Source organism: Drosophila navojoa, chromosome 3, assembly GCF_054131105.1.
Source record: "Drosophila navojoa isolate 15081-1374.11 chromosome 3, UAZ_NAV_1.0, whole genome shotgun sequence".
Classification (NCBI taxonomy): Eukaryota; Metazoa; Arthropoda; class Insecta; order Diptera; family Drosophilidae; genus Drosophila; species Drosophila navojoa.
Genome location: NC_142891.1, coordinates 27,755,036 through 27,776,560, shown reverse-complemented (window position 1 = coordinate 27,776,560; position 21,525 = coordinate 27,755,036). Strand labels below are relative to the sequence as shown.

General features: G+C 37.5%; 1 protein-coding gene, 1 long non-coding RNA gene and 2 other non-coding genes across 8 annotated transcripts in view; 2 read left to right on the top strand and 2 right to left on the bottom strand.

Annotated features, from left to right (window-relative positions):
* sick (sickie) overlaps nt 1-21,525 on the top strand; it is a 274,376-nt gene that overhangs the window by 57,811 nt on the left and 195,040 nt on the right. For 3 of the 5 annotated variants that reach the window (XM_089258230.1, XM_089258228.1, XM_089258229.1), the window contains exon 1: nt 18,338-18,544. The exons of the other annotated variants lie outside the window; for them this stretch is intronic. The gene's annotated coding sequence lies outside the window, so the exon portion shown is untranslated. Of the gene's footprint in view, nt 1-18,337; nt 18,545-21,525 lie in introns of those variants that run through there. 5 annotated transcript variants of the gene reach the window in all.
* LOC149091953 (uncharacterized) lies at nt 6,763-7,128 on the bottom strand. Its single transcript, XR_016196582.1, has 2 exons — nt 7,022-7,128; nt 6,763-6,961 (listed from the first exon to the last, which is right to left on the bottom strand). It is a non-coding gene; the product is annotated as an uncharacterized LOC149091953 (long non-coding RNA).
* On the bottom strand, nt 8,562-8,685 carry LOC149091952 (U5 spliceosomal RNA). Its single transcript, XR_016196619.1, has one exon. It is a non-coding gene; the product is annotated as a U5 spliceosomal RNA (small nuclear RNA).
* LOC149091951 (U2 spliceosomal RNA) lies at nt 8,898-9,093 on the top strand. Its single transcript, XR_016196620.1, has one exon. It is a non-coding gene; the product is annotated as a U2 spliceosomal RNA (small nuclear RNA).

Below are 21,525 nucleotides of genomic sequence, written 5' to 3'. Positions count from 1 at the left end.
ATGTGTCTTTTTTTCCGGCAGTTTTACTCTAATATTATCGTTCTGATAAAAGTCAACAACGGTATTAACTAAGCTTTCTGATAAATTACGGTTTGTCTGCCTTATGTTTAGATTTTCTTTAAATTGCTTATATTTTTTAATCAAAATTTCAAGAACCTTTAGCTTTTTCTCCATATCTTTTGGCATTGCAATCTCTACTTTTTTAACCGCTTTGGCTAAGCTTAGCTTACAAAGATAAGGCGAGTATGGGTTAAGTTGTTCCAATGTCTCTCTATTTTGTTCTTTTAGTTTTTGTCGTCTATTTTGTTGTCGTATACGATTCAATTGTCGCCTCTTTTCGATTACACTTTCTGTTTCAGGTAGCAATTTCCTCTTAAGTGTAGAATTCCGCATTCTTTCGCGGTTTTTATACCCTGAACCCATTGAAAATGGGAAATCAGGGTATAATGGTTTTGTTAAAATGTATGTAACAGGCAGAAGGAGGCGTGGCAGACCCCACAAAGTATATATATTCTTGATCAGGGCGACGAGTTGAGTCGATTTGGCCCTGTCCGTCTGTCTGTCCGTCCGTCCGTCCGTCTGTCCGTATGTATGAACGCGTCGATCTCAGAAGATATAAGAGCTAGAGACTTCAACTTTTTTTTTAAAATGTCCGTATATATCACGCGCATATCGAGTTTATCACTAAAAAACGATAACTCATTCCGATATTTTTTTATCGATAAAAAACCTTATCGAAGATCACTTAAAAAATTATATCTCCTACATCTTTCAAGCTAGGGTCTCCAAATTTAAAATGTATATTAAGATGTATTTTATACAATTTCGGTTTTTGTTAAAATTTACCCCCCACCCCTAAATCCAACCCCTCAACCTCAACTTTGTAAAAGTCGTATATCAAATACTAGTGACTTGTGCTTTGGTATATACATACATTTAAACATTATAATTATGTTCTGAAAGTTTCATTTCGATCGTACGTCTAGATATTAAATTATTCAACAAATAAGTTCTGATTATATTGCCAACACTGCAGCGCAACCCAAGCGCAATCGCCTGTATATGTGCTCGTCTGTGTGTGTGCTTGTGTTTGTTTGCGCCTGTGTGTGTGTGTGCTTGTGTTTGTTTGTTTGCGTATGTGTGTGTGCGTGTGTATGTGCGAATTATTATTGAAATATCAGTTGCTCGAAGGGTTCAGGGGATCTCGTAGTCGAGCAGTCTCGACTAGAGCTTTCTTACTTGTTTAATTTATAGTTTTCATCATTCTTTACTTTCTCTCTCCACCGTTTGCATTTTTCGCTGTTTTTCGTACTCATCTACAATCATAAAATATATTTAAAATTTCATAACTTCCAAACTAGATTTAAAATTCACTTTTATTTAAATTTTTTATTTACCTTTTTACGGTGTCGAAAGCTACGCACTTTAAGTGAAACACTATGATCAAATACCTTAATATTTCCGTGTGAAATTTTTTTAAATAAAATTGCAATGCCAAACTATGTTTGCTAATAAATTTTGATGCTAGTTGCGCAAATACATTTGACTTACTGACAATAAAACCTATTTTTTCGAGGTCGCAGGTGACATCGAAACATACGGTGGAACAGAAGAAAAAATTTACCGAACAGTCAATTGTATCGTACGTTTTATATTTTTCTTGTACTCTTTATGCATAAACGAAGATATGAAATAGCATATTTTATTGCATAGCGGTCTCTCTTTAAGAACAGTAATAAAAACAAAATGTGCAATAGAAATGCTCAAAGCAGAAAACTGAGGAGTTGCCCTCTCTCTGGCTCAGAGTTTGCATTCAAATCGTTTGGCGAATTCCGGTTTGTTTTCTTTCGCATTTTGGGCGTGGAAGGCAATTCCGAGTCACCGTACACAATGTTGCGAATGCGAGGAGAGCGGAGTAGGCAAAGGATGATGCCAAGCGGCGACTGACAGGGACATGGCAGCTGCTGACACTGCAACTACTGTGCCCTGTTCCAGGGTCCTTCTAAGTTCTGCTAGCAAATTGTTTTGTCGTCGGCGTATTCGCCAAGTCGTTTGGAAAATTGAAATGATTAATTGTTTGGGTAAATTCTCTTTGAATTTCACGAGTCCTTGAGGAAAGCAGCAATGAAGTCGTCGTCTACTGTAGGAACAATCGAGACGTCGTGGATTGATTGCCCGCAGCTCAAAGTTTGAAAATCAAAACACTTTATTGACACCTTTGCATTTGTCGTGACTGAATTTGTCTGAGCTGTTTTGTGTGTGAGTGTGTGTGTGTTGGCCAATTTGACAAGCACGCGACAGTTATTTATCAGCTGTTAGCGGAGTGAATCGGGTTAACATGGATCAAAGTGAGTGATTGACACCAGCTGGGCTAAAGGAAATCTACATATATATATAGAATGAAAAATGCCGAATACTGCTTGAAAATATACTTGTATACGTTACTCTTTTTGTTTAATGACTAATAATATTGACTAATAATATATTACATCTTAAAAATTATTTCTACGGCCTGTAAGCGCCATCTATGGAATTAATGTAAGTTACTTGGTTTGAATCTTTACTAAAACAAGTTGAGCGTATCTGCTAAGTAGGTATAAAAACGAGTTTTGCTCAATACAGAAAATTATGTTCTCGTATTGACTAATATAGGGTTGAAATCTGTGTATATGCTAAACATGCAAAGGAAATATATGTGCCTGCTTGTATGTCCTTGTCAAAATAGTTGCTTAAGGACATTTTGTGCGCGCCTTGACTAAAATAGTGTTAGGCTGCTCGTGAATATTTATTACCTTAGAATTTTTACAATGGGAAATCAACTCCGAATCGAAAATGGGTAAATTTATGGGTTATATCCCAAACACAGCATAAATGTCCAAACGAAGTGAATAACCATTTTTATTGTCCTGAAAATAGAAATGGTTGCAAAATATACTAGGCCACAATACTTGGGAAGTCAAAGGGCAATTATGCCAAAAATAATAATGGGAAACAAATTTCCCTTGGTACTCTAGAAAACATAATAGTGTACTAAAAAGCTGTAAAATTTGGAAGGACTCGTGATAATTATATAAACTTTTTATATTTGTGGTTGCAATTTTACATAGTTTATAATTGACCATTGGACTAACTGTATATACACTGCGCGTCATCAGGTTAGCGCCCCCCTTTACACTCAACCTCAAAGCTAAATAAAATCTAAACCATCAGAGCTCCATCTTTGAAATTTTTTTATATTATACTCCATTTATTTCTCTTTAAAATACAAAAAGAATGGCTACTGTAACAATAAGGATTATTTTTTAATAATTTTTTTTGTAAAATGTACAAAAAATATGTAACAAAAATTTGGTCATCAGATTAGCGCCCCCTGCATTAAATTCAATTTATTTAAGCTAATGACCAAAAATAACACCGAAATTTTAAGCTATTGTTATTTTTAAGTAATATTAGTAGTGCGTAGTGCCGCCATTGTTTAAAATTACTTCAAAAATTCGATTAGGAATGGAATTACAAAGTTGTTCAATATAATTCAAGGATATGGTTGACCAAGCGTGTTTAATACCTTTGATTAACTCTGTCCTTATACTATATTGCCTTCCGGACTCATATACTTTCCTGACCAACCATCCCCAGACGTTTTCGATGATATTAAGGTCGGGTGAGTATGGTGGCCACTCCATGAGATCAACTTTTTGGCCCTGGATCCAGGACTTCACGGATCGGGCGGTGTGAATTGGGGCATTATCGTGCTGGAAAGTCCACTGAATGTTTTGAAAAATGTTTTGGAAATGTGAAAAAGCAGTTTTTAAAACGATGTTATAGTCCTGTGCGTTCATACGCGATGTCAAAAATTGAAGCTTGCATGTGCCGTAGTAAGATATGGCTCCCCAGACCATAACCCCCTCCACCCGGCTGTGTAACCGGTCCAAGTGATGTTCTTCTTTGCGTAGGTCATGGAAATAATAATTATAGCCATCAGGTCCTTCCAAATCAAATTTTTTTTCATCTGAAAAAACAACATACTGCCATTGCAGTACCCAATGCATTGGGTAGACCACGTCATGTGCGCTCTGGCAAAACTAATGCGCATTTCTTTTCTCAGCATATTGAGTGGTGGTTTTTTTTTTAATTTCAGTCTCTTTATGTTATTAGCTTTCTTAATTACTCTTTGGACCGTTGATAAGCTCGCCTTAACACCGGTTTTTTCCCTAATCTTAGTGGTTGAGTCATGGGAATTCGAAGCTTCCCGAACTATTGCTCTTCTATCTGCTTGTGAAATCACTTGATTATTGCCGCCTTTATAGTTTTTTCCATAGTTTTCCTTATTTTTAAGAAAATTGCCAATTGTTTTCCTGTGTCTTCCTGTTTTTTCAGCAATTTTATGGAAGGATAACCTAGAATCAAAGTATGCCTCAATCTTTGATTTTTCATCAAAAGATAAAACTGTTTTTTTACCCATACTGTACATTTATTTAAAGATATTGAATACTTTGAGCTTCCCAAAAAATTTGGTGACTGTACTTGGCAAAATAAGCAAGATAACTAAAATTGCATTTGGGGGCGCTAATCTGATGACGCAAAATAAGTGCACGCATTCTTTGCGAAAATAAAGAAGAATAGAAAATAAAATATAACGGTTCTTCTCTCGCGCTTGATTTTATTATGAGAGACATCTCATATGTTGACAACAAAATCAAAACAAAAACTACGAAGTTGCGTGCAATAGGAAAAGAGAAAAAAGCAAAAGAAGATGAGTGTGAAGGGGGGCGCTAACCTGATGACGCGCAGTGTATATGTCGAAGCAAGTAGTATTAATATGTTGGCGCGCACTGTAATTGTGCTTACTACCTGCTCGCATATTTTCCCTTTTCTATATGCCTTCGTACTTATGAGTGTGGTTGTAGTTTTCGGCTGAGTTCTAGGAATTGATTTCATCATATTGCATCAGCCAATATTTGCATGTTGTCGCTTAAGAAGTACCGTTTTAGCGGGGCGACAGCGTTGTGTCGCTGTCGCCGAGTGAGGTTCGAGAGTAGGCACAAAGAATAATTGAGAGACACAAGTTAGTTGCGTCTAGGATTCAAGTGCGGTCGAAACTCGCTGCGCGAAACGATGACCGATAATAATACTGTTCCGACATATACATATGTATGTTTGTATACATACATTGTTTATTTTGTTGTTATTAAAAAACTGTTCAAATTGGCTTGATTGGAAATCTTTTAATTATTATGTATGCATATGTTGTATGTAAATGCATATGTATGTGAGTATATTGCACGTGCACATGGTCATAAGCGTTTGACGGCACAATAATTGCTGGCAAATAAATAGGCAGAATTGAAATGTATGTATGTATGTGTACACTTAAGACAGTACAATTACTGCATTCTTATTTTAATGCAACCAGCCAATTTCGCAAATGTTTACATATAACTTACTGCGAAATACTTTCCTTGAAAACATATCATTAACACTATACACACGACCAACCTCATTTATCTCGTCGACACTGGGACTGGGGTAGCTCATGAGTGAGTGAGCCAAAGTGAATGGCTTCAATATAGCACACTTTGGCTCACTAGCTCGTTTTGGCTCGCTCGCTCCTTTTGGCTTTTGATCACTCGCTCATTTTTTCGTTAAACTTACAATGTCTTTGATAAGAAAGCACAGCGAAATTTGGAAACATTTTGAGGAAATGCAAATGCAACAGGCTAAATGCAAGATTTTCCAAATTGTCTTAGGCTACAAGTCACAAGGAAATTTAAATATACATTTGAAAGCCAAGCATATAGCAGCTATTGAAACCGTTATACGACAAAACGTGGAAAGCTCAGGTATGGAAAATACTCAGCAAACAAATCACTTCGTTTGTCCGCAAGCCGAAGATTGACAGCCAATTGCCAAGAGTCATCTTGCCTTGAGAATGGTGGAGGAAAGTGAATTTCAAAAACTTGTTACCGAAATTTCACACTCAGCCCAGCAGAAATAACTCGGGAGAAGGATAAATATCTTGCCAAGGAGTATATTTACCGAAAGGATCTAGCGTAATGAAATACCAATTTTCAACATTTAAAATCATGCAAAACTTGATTTCCCTCCCATAGTAATATGTTCATTTAGCAAATCGATAGCATCTATATTGATAATATGTATATCGTTAATCAGCCTTGAGCTCACAAACACAAAATATCGAAACACAGCTTTTCCTTGCACTTTACCCATGTGTTTACACCGATTTTAGATTGTTGAAAAAAGACGTTGCTTTATTCATTTTTGATCGAGACCTGAAATTATTTATAGTGGAGGAACGGATTGGGAGACACACTAGCCGATATAGTGATAGACTGGCTAGACACCGGAGCAGACTAGCGAGACGACTGCTCCCTGCGAGGCCACTAAGGCGATTAAAACGCTTGGGTTCCGTCAAAACCATTAGATAAGTTTAGTTTAGTGATATTTTTAGTTATTTAAAACCTCCTGAATATATCAGAAGGTTAGGTTCTTTATAATATAATCTAACTGTGTTGTTAAGGTACCATAGTTGTACAGATTCAACAAATATATATATAAAAAAAAAAAAAAAAATCCATGTAGATGTTTAGCCCGTACATTTGCATATTTTCACTTTAATAGAAATAATAATTTACTACGCAAATAGAGACAGTGTTGCCAACTTTTTATAAAAAAAGCTGTTTTCGACGGGGAATGAATTGAAAAAAAGCTAAAAAATTACACAAAAAAGCGAAAAAAAACACCGATTTTCTTATATTTTTTTATTGTAATATAGAATATGAGTATATTTCCTTTTTGTCAAAGTAAGTTTATAACTTCGTCTAGCTCTAAAACATCATCATTAGATTCCCCATTGTAAGATTGATTGGTAGCAATCATTCGAAGAAAATGATTAGGCAGTTCGTAGCTGCAGCAGCATTTCCCACTTCGTCGAAGTCCTTATCTGTATATGTAAATAAATAATGAAATTAGTAATATTCTTTGAACTCTTAAAAAATTTTACCTAATGCATAGAATGCTATTGAGCGTGGTAAGGTTGATTCTATTCCTTAGCTTTGATTTTATTAGATTGACTTGACTAAAAACTCGTTCAATCTCTGCATTTGACCATGACACTATGGGTAATTTTGGCATTAATTGTAAATGAAGAGCTAGGAACTTGAAATTTTAGGAATATATTATTAATATTAAAAAGAAAATTCGGATTTTTTTTTACAATTGGGCGTGGCATTCAAATTTTCCGCCCCTTTTCCATATTATATTAAATTAAAAATCATTACATGTGGGCTCAAATTATTTTTAATAACTTTTTTGTACACTTTTAGCAACTTTAAAATATTTATTTTTTTTTAATTTATTGTATTTGAAGAAACTTAGGGATATATAAAATATATGCGATATAATTTTAAACTGAATGGACTTCATATTCTTCATCTAATTCAAAATTTAATTCTAAGATTTTATCATCTATGTTTTGGTCTTCATTTTCATCCTCATTTTCGTCTTCATTTTCTTCTTCAACTAAGGTTGGCTCCATTAAGCCTTTAAATGTGGCTGGTAATTGAAAATTGGAATCTTCCAAAAGTTCAATAACTTCTTTTGGGAATATTTTTTTCTTGTTTTTCTTTTCGCTTTCTTTTAAACTGAGTGAAGAGAGAAGTGGATCAGATGAGTCTAAAGCCCTATTAAATATATCTGTTAAATTCTCTAATCAGCTACATTTCCTGGCGTAAGATTTCCTATCCATCATTTCTATACAGTTTGTTCCGGGCTTCAGACGCGTTCTCTCCTAATATGCCAATAGGAATTATGCAAGTGCCCGTAAATTGATATCCATGCACCAAAATTTTGTGAACAGTTGGGGACATCGGATACCAAGAATAAGTTGACATATACAAACTAAATGTTTCAGAGCAAAACTTTTTAAATTTTGGATGCGATCAACCGTATGATTTAACAGATTTTGTAGACGCACTTCGGCTTTTGTTTCAGAGAAACATATATCTTTTGGCCTACATTTCAATTTTTCTTTTGCCACTTCTGAATAAGGTGGATAAATGTCACAATCATGTAGTTTGTTCATTGCTTTTATGTTTAAATATTGCTGCTTTGTAAATCCGCCTTCAATAATAAATGCCAGAGCGTTTTCAGGGCTAATTGGGCTAGGCATTTTGGCTTCTACTCTTTTTCTAAAATTGCTTATATTATCATTGCTTAATGTTTTTTTTTAATACAAATGTCATGTCTTTGTCTTTCGACTTTTTTGCCGATACCGAAGCAGCATGTATAAGCAACTGGGTCGAATGATTCTTATTATATTATATATTTCTTAAAAAGCCAGAATACCCGCTTCCCGCCATTTTAAAATTTATCCCGCAATCGGTCTTCCAAAACATCCAGATTTTACGGGAAAAAGCGAAATTGGCAACCCTGAATAGAGAAGCCAATAAATAGTGCTTCATAAAAGCCCCTGAGAACTTAGATTTGGGCAGCCAATATCACTCCACTTTGTAATCAGAATACATTATTTATTGCTTATGGCCCGGCAACCAAAGTCACCAGGCACTACAAAAAATTCATTTTAGACTCATTTGAGTGCTCCTCTCCACGGAAATCTTTAGTAAAAGGCGAAAGATTTATTCGACAACTGAAGAGAAGCCAGAGTGATGAACCGCAAGCTAACACGTTAACTCTACCTTTCCCTGGAGTTAACCAATTGAGAATTACAAGAAACCTAAATTACCTGAGCAACCCCTAAAGTATGCCACAAATAAGTCCGCTCAGGTAGGCAAAAAGTGTTCAAGGTGCATGCGTTTACAATTCTCAACTGGTTTTAGCAGTATCTCAATAGAGTACTGAACTTTTTTGTGTATGGAGTTATCGCTTCTCGGCCTTATGGCTAAGATCAAAGTGTAGTATCTGTTCTTATCAGCTTAACATCTGATAGTTTCTCCATTGGAGAACAACAAATGTTAAACTGATTTTTGGAATCAGACGGAGTGCTAGGGGCTTGCTCCACCTCTGTCGCGGGTTGGCCCGGTATTGCAGTACCTCCGGGATTTCGGCCCAACTTAATAATACATGTCAAAAAGCAGCTGATTATAAGGTGAATTTGAAATTAAATCCGGTCACTCATATCGGTTTCTGTTGTCAGCTGTTATTCCAGAATAAAGTTGGAATGTTGGTGAAAGCAGACACTGCCTTATTTCAAAAGTAAATGCTGAAATTAAAGTGAAAAAACATACGAAAGAACAAAAACAAGCGCTGAACCGTTTTAATTGTAATTGTAAGTCGTCTGACTGCTTTGGTGAACCAATTATCAATGGGAAATCAGGATATAATGGTTTTGTTAAAAGTTTGAAAGAGGGTTCAGGGGATCTGAATGGGTTCAGGGTATTAAAAGTAGTGGATGTCTTTGCGAAGTCATTTGACCCAGACCAGCAGCATCAGATAAGCCACATTGAAAACCAAAGTGACGAAAAAAATTTGGAGAATTTTTTTTCGCTTCGACAATAGTTTAAAAAATCAATTGTGGTAAGATTTAAGCGCCGGTAGGTCTTCGTTTTGTTCAAACTGCTTAAAATGAGAGCAAAACGAGGCATATTATCGAAAAAATGTGAAATGGAAGTTGCTCTTCAGAATATACAGAAACAGAATTACGATTAAAAAAAAAAAAGATTTATCTTTAAGAAATGCTCATAGGCAGAGAAACGCGGCCGTTAAGCAATCTTATAGTTTATTCTGGGTGGCCTGGATTCGATGAATTTGGCTATCACAAGCCAGCCCCCAGATTTGGCACCCATATATCCATATTGGCGCAATGATCTGTTTGTAAATTGTCACCTTATAAGTGATTGACAATTTGCTGAATTGTAATCGCCATTATGGGCTTGGAAAAGGTGAGCCTGCGATTCCGGTATCACTCCGAGATACACTTGATCTCCCTCCAGGAGCACGGCTGGAGGCGTTCTCAGCCTCAAGGTATAGCAAACATTGAGTGATTTGCTGCTGTTTTTTTTTTTTTCTTTTTTATATCCATTTATTAATTTACAATCTGTCCTTTTGGACAATCATTGTTTAGCAAACTTTAGAGGGGGATTACAACAAGTGAGCATTGGCGGGGGCTTAAAATTAGAGTATTACAAAACGTATGTGTGTGGGGAACGAGGAACTATGAATTACTGATCAGCAATGAGCGGAAGATCTAGCGGATGGAGTCTTCTCAGTCTTCTGGTTGTGGCGCTATTATCAAGTAGGTTGATCGCTAGAGGATTGATGTGTCTGTCCAGGCGTGACAGGTAGTTGGTGGACAGTCTGGCCACTTCGTCCTCTACAAAAGGGACGCCAAGCACTTCGTGTACTTCCACGTTAGTAGTGTAGATATTGCCGTCTGAGATCAGTCTCAGGGCTTTGCTTTCGAAGCGTTGAATGATATCACGATTGGTGGCCTCAGTGGTGCCCCAGATCGAGATCCCATATGTCCATAGGAGTTTTATGATGGCCTTGTATATGAGAAGCCTTAGTCTTGTTTTTAGCTTCGACTTTTTGCTCAGGTGTTTTTTCAGCCTCTCGTCCAGCTGCTTTCTTTTTTATTGTAGGTAAGTCTTCTGTCGAAAAGAATGCCGAGGTACTTTGCTGTTACGCTTTCAGGGATAGCTTGATAGCACAACCATGTGTTGACTAGGTCGAGCTGCCTGTGCAGTATTTTGGAAGCAGTTTGTGGGGATGCGTCGCTGGCTAGAAAGGCTGTGTCATCAGCGTAGGTGGCGGTTAGTAGTCTGGCGTCCGGGAGGATGGGCATATTAGCGGTGTAGAGCCCAATACGCTTCCCTTTGATGTCGGATTTTTCGTCACCACATTTGACGTAACAACTTCTGCCGACAACAAAAGATTTAAGGAGCATGTAGTAGGGTGCGGGAAGAGCTGTCTTGAGCTTAAAGAGCAGTCCTGTATGCCAGACTCTGTCAAAAGCCTGTTTGACGTCCAGAAACACAGCTGTGCTGTACTTCTTTTCTTCATATGCTTCCAGTATTTTCTCAACGATCCTGTGGCATTGCTCTGGTGTTCCGTGACATTCCCTGAAGCCAAACTGGTAATGGGGGATCAATCTGGCCTCCTCCAGTATTGGGCAAAAGTAGTCTCTCGACTACTTTAGAGAGTACCGCCAATAAACTTATCGGGCGATATGAGACGAGATTGGCTCCAGGTTTCCCAGGTTTTCGGATCAGGATGATTTCGGCGCATTTCCACTGGGTGGGGAAATGTCCTAGCTGAAAACATTTGTTGATAATGTTGAGGAAAAGTTCTCGACCAAACTGCGGTAGGGCTTTAATGGCAGGTACATCGACTCCATCATATCCGGGTGACTTCTTATGCAGCGACTGCAGGAATTGGGAGAGCCATCTGACAGGGAATGTCAAGGAAGTCCACTGACGTGTTTATATCCTCGTTAGAGCACCTTGTAAAAGGGGTGAATGCATCGTTTAGATGGTTGGCAAATGCCGCTGCTCTTTCGCTGTCAGATCTGCACCACGTACCATCTGCTCGCTTAACTGGCTCTTTTTTGGTCGTTGGCCTTTTGATGTTTTTGGTGACACTCCAAAGGTCGTGTTGGGTATGACCTAGCTTCACTTCTTCTAGGAACTGGTTGAGGGATTGCCTTCTCAGGTTATAGAGCAGCTCTTTGAGTACTTTTGCAGCTCTGTTGAACTCTGTCTTATCCCTAGGGTTGCGAGAGTTGTGCCAATTGGATGTCCCTATGAGGCACACTATTGTGGGATCTGGAGGGAGTGGCGTGAGAAACGGCGTTGTGAATTTCAATGGTGAGTTTCTCGACGGCGCAGTCCAGGTCGGCGTTAGTTGTTATTGCGACCGCTGGAACTAAGCTGTTCTGTAACCACGGTTTGTATTAGTGTTACGTTTGAACAGTCTACTACTCTTGGAGCGGGTGCAGGCAGGCATATTGGCCAATAGTTTGACAGCACTGTGGTCAGAGCACAAGTCGATTGCGTTGCCAGTGACGATTTTGTGTCTCGGGATTCCTTTTGAGATGGCTATGTCCAGCACATCTGGAATCTGGTCACTATCGGTGAGCCAGTAAGTAGGTTCGCCATCAGAGTGGGTGTCGAAAGAGCTCTCTGTTATGCGCTTGTACAGCGCTCTGCCTCTGGGATTCGCAGTGCGAGAGCCCCACCATGTGTGCTTGGCATTGATGTTGCCTCCAACTATAATTTCGGACCAAGGTTGTCCAGGAGATTTTGGAATAGGCCTTGTCCGATGTTATGTCTTGGTGGAAAAAATGCGGCAGTATGTCACCAGTTGGGCAGATTACTCTGATCTTGGCGCACTGTACCCATACCTCTTGTTGTGCTGGCAGTTCAACGTACTTTATACCGCTTCTTATTATAACTGCCGGCCCTTCGCGGGCAATGCCGTTTGGATGGTTAGCAGATATGACGTCGTAGCCGTTTAGGGTGAATGTCCTCCCCTTGAATGTCTGACTGGACTCTCCAGCCTCCTTCGATTGTCGATAGTCTTAACTCTTCCCCATCTAAATATCTGCGTCCCGCAGATCAGGGTGCATATGTCCATTATTCATCCAATATAAATTGTCCAATATAATGATATTTATCCAATATAAATTTATTATAAATAGTCGATAGTCAAGTTAATTCAAAGCATTCATAGTTCCATACATTTAGTATTCAAAAAATGTAAGCGCATTTATTTCATTCCCTCTGGCATCCCAGAACTTCCTATTACTATAAATGTTCGTAACTAGAAAGGATATACCACGTGTAAAATGCTGTGGGGTAAGGAAGTTATAGAAGTTAAAAGAAAAATATTACAATATAATTTTCTATTTTCTTAAATGTGATTTATGAAAAAATTTTCCAGTTTTTGTTTTGATTGTCACAGTGCGATTTATAAAATATATTATTTCAGGGCTGAAAGTAGCCAACTTTCTTCTAAAATAGCTGAAAAAGTAGCAAAAAAGAAAATGCTTTTTTTTCATAAAAAGTCAACGCTATTAATTTAATTCTGTTAATATCACCAACTCGTCATTTTCACCATTGCCGCTTTTATAATTTGCCTTTTTAAGGTAGTTGGGTGGAACGCTATACTCATAGCAACATTTGACATGTCGGCGTAGTCCATATCTATAAGTAAAATATCATATAATCGCCAATCGGCTGCACTTCCCAGCATGTGATTTGCGATCGTTTTTATAAATTTCATTTTGAGATTCAGACGCGTGTTCTCCCAAAACCCCAACTGGAAGTATAGAGCTGTCCATTATTTGATGTCCATGCACCAAAATTTTGTGGGTAGTTGGGGACATTGTGTACCAAAAATATTTTAACATATACAAATTAAATGTTTTCTCGCACAGAACTTTAACTTCTCGAAGCTCACCTTATGCTCGCAAGAAATTGCAATCAATATTCTGGGTCAAAATTTAAAGTGGTTAAAAACAGCTTAACATTTCCAAAATCTCGTATTGCTGTGTTGCCATTTTGTTTCGGATTGTCCACATTAAGACCCATTTCACTCCAGAGCCTACTTTGTATGTACTGTTTCCATTCATATATGAGTTGCTTATCAGATCCTTTGACACGCCATTTTTTTAAATCTATTCTGTATGAAATTTTAAGTACGAACTCCAGAAATCTTATCCACGCATGTAGAGGGCTGACTCCATATTGAAGGCTTTTGGAATTAACAGTAAATATTTCTGAGATAAAGTCAGTGGTTTTCAGCAGTTTATAAGGAGGCATACTTGGCATGAATTGGTTCCAGTTAAACCATTCAAAACTATTCCGTCGATTAGTCATGTATGGTTTATAATCAATGAATATACTTTTTTCTTCGAAAATATTCAAGTGACGTTGAAGGTTTTTAATTTGTGCATCCAAATTTAGTTTCTCTTTTAATATAAGGTCATTTGTTTCCTTAATAAATTCTATTTTCAAAGACCGGCAAAACCAAACGACTTGATTATTTTCATCAACTAATTTCAATGGAATTACTGTTGTGACGAATAAGGAATGATCAAATCCGATAAAAATCATTTTCTTGAAAGCGCTACTTATAAATGCTTTGTCCTATGGAACCGTTGAAACCGTAACTTTGCATTAATGTACAACGCGTTGATTTCGAAATTATAAGAATGTCTTGCTGCATCAGAAGCGTAAGGCGAAAAATTGTGAAATCCTTTTTGCTTATTAAGTGCCTTTATGTTTAGGTATTGTTGCTTAGTCAATCCATTTTCAATCAGGAAAACCAAAGCTTCATCAAATGTTAATGTCAAAGACTCATTTTTTTTCAAGCTTATTTTAATCTCGGTTGATTGCTCGGTGTTCATAGCTTTTTTCAAAACAAATTTTGTATCGCTTTCCATTGATTTTTTAGTCGAAATCAATGGAATATGTATCAAGAGAGGCGTCGAGTTATCACAATCTGAAGCCAGCTCAGAAGCAAATTTTCGTTTTAGTCGAGGACCAGCATCGTTATAATTTAATTGCTTCCGACCTGCTCTTTTAGGTGACTCTAAAAAGCGCGGGTGTCTTTTTTTTTTTTTTTTTTTACAGCGTTCCAGCAATTGATAGCATTTGGCAAAAGGTACTTGATAAATCTAACAAATTTTTGGACTTTATAGTCTATTGATTTAAGTTGATCGTCCGATATGTGCTCTTTGTTTATATTTTTAGTGATGTAATTCACTGCTCCACACTTCTAGCAGCATGGAATCGCAAAACTCGTGTGTAACTGCAACATGTCGATTATTTTTTGAAGGAGCAAAAATGAGCAAGAAGTCTTTCTATTATTGGGGTTTTCAAATAGTAACACACAAATTATCATTTAAACATTTCAACTACCTTTGAGGGATAAAAAGTTATATCTGACGAAACGCATGAATATTAGTTTTTATCTAAACATACCCAACAGCAACACATTGCACAATTGGACGATAAATCACAAAACTACTACAATGAATCTTATTTGACATACCTTCTTAAATCTTTTCCATAACAATTATTTCAAACACCCAAAGACTTACACACGTTGAAAGTAGAGAATGATTTCCCGCTCATTTTTCGATTTACCATGCAGCCCTAAATCAGCTGGCTTTGACGATGCTTAAAACATTATGTCCCCAAAATTTTATGCAAATTGTTTTTAAGTCGGTTGGAGTTTTCTAAATGAGAATAAGAAAAAGTTGGCGAATACTGAAAAAAAAGATGGATTTATGCCAAAAAATCGGACGGCACTAATTTTTGCTTCTGCTCTGAATAATATGGAATCGGGAAATATGACGTCCGATGATATTACCCTTCTCAGATTCCGCATTTATCAGCAATTGGATGTTCCTGATGATGCAATTCAATGCTTAAATGGGACGACAGATAATTACAATATAATGAAGTTTAAAGCCACTGTATCGGATCCATTTATTTCCGTTTGCGAAGATTTTTATTAAAACTACCCATTTAAATACAGCGAATAGTAAAATTAATCAAATATAATATTTTTAAAAATTAAGTTTTTGCTCTTCCATTTTCTGGAATAAAGCAAATACAACTGGATTTCATTTTTTAACTTTTACATAAGTTAATTTCTTTATCGCATATCAATTCGGAGACATCCTTCACTTTGTTAGGCCTTCGCGTTTCGGCGCTTTACCGTTTTCTTTTGCCTATTTGTTTTCTTATAACCTTTGCCTCATTCAAGTTTCAAGTTTTGTTTTAATTGCAAAAAGCGTGTTGGGAAAAGGTAACTCAAAGAATTTATAAACAATATTATCTGGGGAAAAGTGTCCCAACTGTCTGTTTAGTTATTTTCCCTCTCACCTCTTCCTTACCGAGAGCCAGGGTCTCGCTATCTGTCCTTTCAGCCATGTGTCTTTTGCATTGTTTTCTAAAATTTTTATTTTTTTGTCTTTTTCTTCTATCTCTGTTTTGCATAAATTTTCACTTTGTTTTTATCAAGCGCAGTCGAGGAGGCCTTTTAAGCGATAGAAAGAGACAGAGAGAGAGAGAGAGAGAGAGAAACTGAGTGATGGTATCTGTGTGAGTGTGTAGGTGGCTATATGTGTATGTGTTGTGCCTTAATTTCAGTTTTTCAGTCCAGGTTTTTGTCCTTGCCCTGGCCTGAGATTGCTCCATTCAGATAGTAGTATATTTGTAGCCACGTTTTTTAATCCTTTTTCGAATGGCTGCGACAACCCTTACCGAGCAACACCGCGCCCCGCCTTCCACTTCGTCTCGCGCTCCCTGGTCGACTGCATACACGCGACATTTTGTAGTTATTGCCGAAATTCCCTCGATGGCTTTAACCATTTTCTATGCCATTTACATTTTATTTTGTTGCATGTGTCGCAGCGCATGGAAATTGCGGCTCTATTGTTTTATAGTCGCGGCGGGCCAGCTGAAGCCTTCCGTCCGTCCGTCCATCCATCCATCCAGGCAGCCTGCAGCCCTCCGTGCGGGTTTATCAATACGGCAAACATGATGCATGGCCAAAACGAGTTTTCCCTCACAAAGGGCTTTCAAACAAAAGTGAAGTGGTGAAATGGGCTTTTGGTTTCATTTTGCTTTTCAAGTTTATTGAGTCGCTTTTTCCATCTTCAATTCAGTCTTTTGGTCTATTCATAGAGCTTAAGGAAGCAACAATTGCAGAATTTCTTACTTTTCATTTCCACATGACATTTTACTGATATTTCATATTTAATATCATTTAAAATCACGTTCTTCAGAGTCGAATCGTGATACTTCGTATACAAATTTTGTTCTTAAGGATTTAATTAGTATAAATTCCATTCGTTGCAAAATACTCATTCACATCACATAAGCAATTTAGTAGCTAAGTTTAGCTCTAATACTGTAGAAAACTCAGTTTTTCCCGATTTTCATTTTTTTCATTTTTTGGTCAGTTTTTACAACGAGCTAACGGTACCCTAACTGCAAAATTGAATGCGCACGGTCAAATATTAATAAAATTTTTCGATATGCCACGTTCCTAAAGAGGCCGTTACACTTATATTTTTGGGTTATCGATAGAGGTTACTAGTAACTCAACTATCCAAATTTCACGCTTTTAGCTCTTAAACTGTAGGAGATATACAGTTCTTTTCGAAATAAAAATCGTTCATTTAGACATACTCACGGATAAGATGAACATTACAAAAAAATAAAAAACTTAAAAACTACATCATAGTAATTAAACTGATTTCTATTGAGTATGTAATATAATATAATCAATGTGTGGGAAAACAGAACAAAACTTATTTATAATGTTTGAATGTAGCTTATCTATTATATATTTGACGTGATCAGCAAAGTGCAATTTTATTTTTATTTATGTTTACTATTACACCTAAGAATTTTACGTTGTTTTCCCAGTTGATGTCATTTTGGTTGAGGTTGACGCTGTTTGATGGTATTACGATATTTTTCCTGTTTTTTGTAAAACAGATTGCCTGTGTTGTGTCCAGCTGTGAAAATAAGCAATAAGAGATTCTGTTCTCTGTTCTCTTCTGTTCTACAGTATCAATTTGAGGCAGGAATTCAGACGTGTATACTCACAATGAGGATACTTTTACTTGTTTTAACATCAACAATAGTTTATGTATTGAAATATATTAAATATCTTTGGTTCGGATATTTTTTCTTCTGGTTGAAATTTTACCTGGCGTTACGTATGAAGGCCTTAGCATCATTTAAATGGTTGAGCGCATATTAAGAACATCAGAAATTTACCAATTAAAAGTTAGCCATTCCAGATTGAATTGAATATCTCAAGACCCGCTTACAGGCGGCATAACTAATACAGAAAGATAAATGCCTCAAGTACCATGCCATAAAAAAGTAATTTAAAATATCTATAAATTTAATTTGTATTTAATTTGAATATAAATTTGGCATTTTCTTGTCTACATGTATTTCTTACAAGTTGAAAGAAAAGAACAAATTCCATCAGTTTATTTAGGGAATTTTCTGTAAGATGGGGTAACGAAGAATTTCCCTTTAGCTCCTCTCTGATAATGACGTCACACGCCAACCTGTTAGAACCTGTAGAGCTCAGTGGTTGTGGTTGGAAACTGTTGGAAACTACCCCTGTGGGAAATGTCCTTTGTATGGGGTATACGGGGAGGACAACCCTCCAACAACGCTGGTGCATTGAACCAAGCCGGCAAAACGAAGGCTAAGGTCAATTGCAGTTGTTGGCCTTCCAGTGAGCGGCGAAATGTCCTTTCTATCGCAGGAGGGAAATTTCCGAAATGCCGCTGTTGAATGCTACGCGGCGGCCGTGTCCTTTTTCAGTGCTCGTTGGGCAACCAAGGCGCGCGGTTCTTCGTCCAAGGCAGCGTCTATACGATTTTCGTAGCTCGTTTAGAAATTCTAGTGCGCGTAAATAATTTTTTGTTGACATCTTGGCGAACGGGACATTCTTTAACAACTGTGGATTAACATAAAGAATGCTTCCCTGTTGCCGTGGCAAACAGTGTTGACAACAAATTGAAATGGTGAAATTTCTAGTTATTTAAGCAGCTAATTTGCAATGCATATGCAACTCGAAAAAAGAAACAACCTTTGTGCATAAGAAATCGCCCAGTTGCATGGCGAAAACAATGTGAAAATGTGAAAATATGTGAAAAATGAAATTCAAAACACAAATAATAAATGCCACAGGACATACTCGGCACAAACACACACAGAAGTCAGCGAGGCGAAATAATCATAACCAGCGTAGACGTTGCAAATGTCTGCCTGTTTGTGTGTGTGGAAGCGACTTCCGTTTCCTGTTTTAATGTTTACGTTTTGCGGCTGGCGACTTCCGTTTGGCAGCCAGCGTGTCCTGTGGCTGCTGGCATCCTGTTTTGTGTGTGTGGATTTTTGAGCTAATGTGGCGGCATTTTAGGCGCAGCAGAAGTAATAGATAATAAAACGTAATGTTGTCCTCTTTGGCTAAGCCGAAACGTGCACACTCTTATGGCTTAAGGCAGTCTTAAGGACTCCCTCTCCCTCCCCCGCTCCCTCTCTCTCACTGTCTAACTTCCTTGAGTTTGGCCTGTGGTGCGTGCCGAATGTCGATTATTGCGCTTTTCGCTCGTTGACGGTAATAAAAATCAGTCGGAAATCTTGCAAGCGCCCAAAAGTGGCCAAGAACAAGCTAGGTTCTTCCCCCAAAATTAGATTAGATGATGTGCCATAATGAAGCTGTGCAGAGTGTGAGAACTCAACGGATGGTAAATAATTTTGGTGATATGGGAAAATCATGTGTGTGTGTGTGTGTGTGTGCAATAAGGGAAACATTATTGCAAGAGCAAGGCATTAGGAAGTGATTTTTATAGTTCCATTACACAGTAGATAAACCATGAAAGCTAACGATATGATTATTAAATGGCACATAATTATTATGAATCATAATCGTAATATTAATAACAAAATTGAAACTAATATCATTATCAAAAGTGATTTTTTATTTTAATTTTAGCTTACTTTTTATTTTATTTTATTTTAATTTATTTTGTATTTTGTGGGATATGTGTTTATTAATAGCTTTTGGCTTTTTCAAATCATTCTCTTGGAAACAAATGCAGTGAGTGGGTAATAAAAATATTTGTTATTAATATAGAAGCATTACAGTGGAGCACAAAATTATTTGTAAACAGAAGTCGTATTAAATAATCTCTTAATCTATAGTTGATCAATAATTTTGACATATAAATCAAAATTAATCTCTAATGAAAATCAATTTGGGATCAAGACTTAAATTAGCTAGAGTTTTGAATAATTTGTAAGGGGTTTGGCTTCCCCTTCAGTAGATAATGTTAGTAATGTTTGTTGAAAAAGAGTTTCAATGGAGGTGAAGCACGGACACCAAAAACCCTCGTGTAAAATTTTGTATTTAATAGAACCAAACTTACAAAGAGAACTCAAAGTTCATGAGCTACTTGCCAGCCTTTAACACATCCGAAATATGAGTGCAGTTTGTTTATTCCTTAAATGTGTACACACTGCGATGGTCCTACGCTCATAATCGGAACTCCCACAGGGCTTGTACAAGATACATATGTATAATATTAATTACCGTGCACGCCCACAATAAGACCCAGAACACGCTGTGCAAGCCCTCGCCTTGACTAGCGCCCACATCCAAAATTCATATTGTGTGGATGTGGGGGCTTCCCCCATCGAATACTTAATATGCGAAAAGTGTTGCCGCGCCGAGAGCAGAGAGAGAGAGAGAGAGAGAACACAGCTCAAGACGAGGCGCAGAACGTGCTGCCCAATTTTAGGCGAGTAGGAAACTTTGGGTGCAACGTGTCAAAAATGTTAAGGAACCGTGGAAGAAGAAAACTTAAAGTCTTGGCAATATGTTTGGCAAATTCCTTCGAGTGTAAATCAATTGTGCAATGTTTCTGTGGCAATTCAATTTGCCACTCGCAACAATTAAAGCCTCGGCTTTTCGCATGCTGCATGCGTGTGCCTTTTGCTGTGTCTTCGCATCCGGCGCAACCGGAAGTACTCGAGCAAAGAACCAAAAAAAAAAGAACAGAAATAAGGAAAAAAATGCTGTAAGCGAAAAAAGACAAACAAATCCAAAATAAACAAACGGCTGCTCCCCAAATAAAGGGAGACGCTGTGCCAAAAAAATAAAGAAAATAAGAAGAGGAAGAGAGTGAAGAAATGCTTACGAAGCGGAAATTAAGACCCACTCCTGCAGAGTCCCAAACAAAGCTGCCAAGTTCGTAAACAAACACATGTCTAACCCCCACACATGTCCTCCTCCTTCCGATCCTGTCCCTCTCTCGCCATCACTTTGTATCTCCCTTTCTCTGCCACTTTGTGTGCTCTCCTCGTGTAAACAAGCCCAAACATATCACATTTTAATCCGATGTAGTGGAAAATTGCGCAAGAGAATGTTTCGTGGAAAATTGTATTGTTTTCCCTCGTCTGGGGATTGATTATGCGCCATTTCTTTCGTCTGGATTAGAGGGTGCTTTATAAGTTTAAATAGCGATTGTTTAATTAAAAAAGTTGACGGTTCCGTGGCATGGAACAGCTGCGCTAGCGTCTTTCACCAGCTTCACCTGGCAAATCCTTACAAATGTCCCATCGCGTTCTATTTAATAGTCCACGAGATCGCGCTGAATTATGAGCTCAACACGTGACCATATGGTCGCTGTCTCCCTACCACCTACCACCTACCGGCGACACCCTATACCCTGCACTCCACACCCTACTCAGGAATTATGTGGCGAATCGCCTGACAATGAGAAGAAAATTGCCTTTCGCTTGGGCATAGGCATACTGTCCAGCAGGACAGGGGAATTGTCTTTTAAATTAGTGTAAATTTTATGCGCAGTACCTATAAATATGCAAAGGTTTTTATTTTGGAGAGTTTCTGGACTCGGGAAGAAAAGCCATTTCACTAATGAAGAAACAAGTGTTGCGCGTGTTGAGCTGCTTTAATTGTTGTTGCTGTTATTATTATGATGGA